The following is a 4,400-nucleotide window of genomic DNA, read 5'->3' as shown; positions in this document are numbered from 1 at the left end:
TTTTAATTTCATGATGCGTGTTATCAAACACAAAAATTGTTAGAAATTAGAATGATTCAAACTAATCCATCATATATATCATGGAAAAGCTACAAGTTTGATCGTCTAGTCATAGACCTAAAAACTACCAAATCAAAAAAACTAAAAGTTTGATCGTCTAGTCATAGACCTAAAAAGCTACAAGTTTGATAGTCTAGTCATGGAAAAGCTACAAGTCGGATGGCCAAGAACCCAGACTTGATTAGGCAAAGACAAAATCCCATTGTAGCTTTTCTTTTTGTACATATAAATTAAAAATCCACATATAAAATTACCTTGTATATTTGCATGTTGGGTCTCTTGCATTTCATTGTCATGTAGTTCAGTGGTGGTATCATGTTGGTTTAAGAGAGTCTAGATGACAGACGACGTGTGCTAGATGAATTTTTTTGGCTCCTTCCCTTTTTTGCCATATCTATCAATCAAACAAATACAAGAAAATTAGATGCCAATAATACCGAAAGATAGAAAAATGAAAAAATGAAACCATGAAAGCTAAAATAAAATCGACTAGAATTAGGGTTTCAATGGCAGAAGGCAAAATATATACATAAACCCTAATTGTTAGAAAATCCCAGCAGCCATGAAAAATGAATAAAATTGAAATTTAATATATACATAAACCCTAAACTTAAAATTGGCACAACGAGAACTCATTGTCACAAAACCTAAACTGGACGAACTAGACAAACAAGATGACTTTAGGGTTACCTGTACGCTCACGGTTGTGCACTTCAAATATTGATTATGGAGAGTTTTTGTTCCCTCCTTTGAAGGTTGGAGGCATTAATATAAATAATGGCATAGATGCAACCCTAATCTAATCAAGAGTGTAGTTTCCCTCCTCTTTTTTTTTTTGGCTGTGGGAGGAACAAATTTTAGGAAACATTTTTGGAAATTGGGGGAGAAAAGGGAGGGACATGCCAAAACCCTAATTAATTTGGAAAAAAAAGCCAAACTGCTTAAATTGCATAAAAACAAGAGTTTGGGAATTGTGGGAAAAAGAAGAGGGAAGCCAAATTTATTTTTGGGAAACGGCAAAACACTAAATTCTACAAACATTTTTTTTTAAATATAAAATAATATTGTTCCATACCATTCATTTAAGGAAAAAAGCCAAAACCCTAAACATTATAAAAAATTAATATTTGTAGTCTGGAAAATTAATTTGAATGATCTAACTGTCAAACTTGTTTCTATATGCTTCAAGATCGCATACGTAAAAAATTGCAAAAAACGGACATTCAGATATTAGGTAACGAGACGAGACCTTTTGACGGTTATAAACGCAAACTCACGATTTAACTGTGATCTTAACTCCGATTTTGATGATTTTTTACAAATACACTCCTCAGCCCTATAAGACTATGATGAATGAATTTGATCATCAATTTAAAATATTTGCACTAGTGGGTACCACAAATTATTATGTTCAACTTAATGAAAGTATAAAATAAACTCCAAGTGTTTTTTGAATCTGTCGTTTTGAAGGAATACACATTCTACAAAACTAGTTTCAACAATCCAACCATCAAACTTATTGGTATATGCTTCAAGATCGCATCCGTAAAAAATTGCAAAAAACGGACATTCAGATATTAGTTAACGAGACAAGACCTTTTGACGGTTATAAACGCAAACTCACGATTTAACGGTGATCTTAATTTCGATTTTGATGATTTTTTACAAATACACTCCTCAACCCTATAAGACTATGATGAATGAATTTGATCTTCAATTTAAAATATTTGCACTACTGGATACCACAAATTATTATGTTACACTTAATGAAAATATAAAATAACCTCCAAGTGTTGTTGAATCTATCGTTTTGAAGGAATACACATTCTACAAAACTAGTTTCAACGATCCAACCGTCAAACTTATTGGTATATGCTTCAAGATCGCATACATAAAAAATTGCAAAAAAACAAACATTCAGATATTAGGTAACGGGACGAAACCTTTCAATGGTTATAAACGAAAACTCACGATTTAACGGTTATTTTAACCCCAACTGATTTTTACAACTACACTCCTAAGCCCTATAAGAGTGTGATGAACGAATTCGATCTTCAATTTAATATTTGCACTAATGGATAATACTATTTTAATATGATTTTGTGTTTTTTTTTGTCGAAAATACGGTTTTATTGTTGCATGTATGTAATATTTTAATACTCAAATTAATGTATACAATCCCTCCACTTTAGTACTACTTAATTATACCCAAAATAAACCTACATATAATTTTAGTTGGGATAAACAACTCTTGAATTTGTGAACTCCAATTCCTCCGTTTTATGGTTTGGGCATTCTTGACTTTCTCCCTCCATTCCGTCGGACGTCTGAAATCGCACGGGTTGGAATGCTGCTATTCTCTTCCTCCGCTGAGAAGTTTGTGAAATCACACGGGTTGGAATGCTGCTATTGGTTTGGGTATGCTTTCTGTGACTCCACTTTTGCTTGATTCTATTTTCCTTTCTTATTTGGATCAATGGAATTTTGGGTTTTCTTTTTTATGTTTAATTTTCTATAATTTTATTTGGCTCTGTTTGCGGTTGAGGGTAGTTGGAAGAAAAACATGCATTCTGTAATCCATTGCAAACCCAGATGGATCGAGGATACAGAGGAGATTCAGTTCCCTTTTTTTTGCTTCTAAAAGCATATTTACTTTTGGTTGTATTGGACTCTCTGAGATTCTTAGGAGAAGAATGTTTGCTTCTAAAAGCATATTTTGACGGTTATACTTTGTTCAATGTCAATGACAAATGTTATGATTTAACAAGGGCATGCAAATTATTTCTTTATCATAGAATACTATATTAAGTTATACACTTTTTTGCTCAATGGTTTTATTTTTATTTTAATGGTCCAATTTTCTCCATATGTGTTATAAGTTATATGATCTATTTATTGTAGAATTTAAATTAAGCATCAAACTTATTTCAAGAATATTCAAATGACACATGTGACCTTTAGTAAATAATTGATTCCAACAAAACCATATGGCTGAAAATTTATTATGACAAAGAAAAAATCTTGTCGGAAAAATATGATTACTTTCGACAACAACTAATCACCCTCGAAAATATAAAAGCATTACCGAGAGGACTTTTTTTTCCCTCAAAATTATAAAAATATTACCAAGAGGACTTTTTTTTCCCTCGAAAATACTAAATCAATTTCGTCAACATAAGTAAACCTTCGGAAATAACCATTCTATTTCCGATAAGAACTTTACTTGTTGTTAATACAACTGGTGCCAATTCTTCCCGCCAAACAAAAGTGCAATTCCGACGAAACTTGAGACTTGTTCCGAGGATATCATGTGCGTTGGTAATACAAATTTGTTTCATGCCATGTTACCGACGACTCATATTTTATGGTCGCAAAATGTGTTTTTTACGACAGTTTTTTTGGGCCCTCGAAAAATCTTCGTCGGTAATGACTACTTTTTTTGTAGTGACTTCGAACTGATCTAATTACAACGGTCGAGCATTGACACATTGTCTCTCTCTATCTCTACTGACATTATATCTGAATGATTACATGACTGATATTGTATCCTTTCTTGATGTAGTCTATAATCTATTCCAGCACTATATCAGCATTAGCACCCGGCTTAACGATAACATGACAAGCCATTAACACCTTCCTAACAGTTACCGGCCATATGTGCAGCTTGTGAATGGCAACTACCTCGTCCATCTCGCAGAGACCCTTCTCAATCTTTGTGGCATTAATCTCTCTGGGAGTGCACTCCATCAAAACCTCCAAAATGTTCCTTAACATCCAGACAGTACGATTATTGAACATACAAGTGTACATATCAGATCAATAATCTTCCACTCAGGCTTGTACCAGATAAGCCCTCCACCAATCATCACTCCAATACTCTGAATAGAATTACCAAGTACATTAAGATAAGCGCTATGCACATAGATGTAGTAACTGCTTTGACATATGGTCAAAAAGAGTAAACCACGACCACATTATTACCTGGGATGTTGGCTATAGGAAGTTAGAATGAATTGGAGGGAAAATGACAAAATTAATAGAGATGGTAGTCTTCTAGCTGAAAGTTCACAAAGTCAGCCACAAAATAATAACAAAAGGAAAAACTCGAAAGAGTTTACACACAATAAGGGCAAGAAAAATAATTTCCGCTGTGGTGAATTTGGACATTATAAGGTTAGTTTGTTGGGAAAAATTTAGAGTACACAACTCTAACACAAGTGTTGGAGAGACAACACAAGTAAATAAATTACTTGTATTATACTCACAAAATATTACAACACACACTTTCAAGGACACTCTTTCACTAGAACACTCACACTCCTACAAGACTACCCTTACTT

The sequence above is a fragment of the Malus domestica genome, chromosome 14 (assembly GCF_042453785.1).
Source record: "Malus domestica chromosome 14, GDT2T_hap1".
In the NCBI taxonomy this organism is placed as follows: domain Eukaryota; kingdom Viridiplantae; phylum Streptophyta; class Magnoliopsida; order Rosales; family Rosaceae; genus Malus; species Malus domestica.
The sequence above is the reverse complement of the archived record's forward strand: the minus strand, read 5'-3'. Positions refer to the sequence as shown.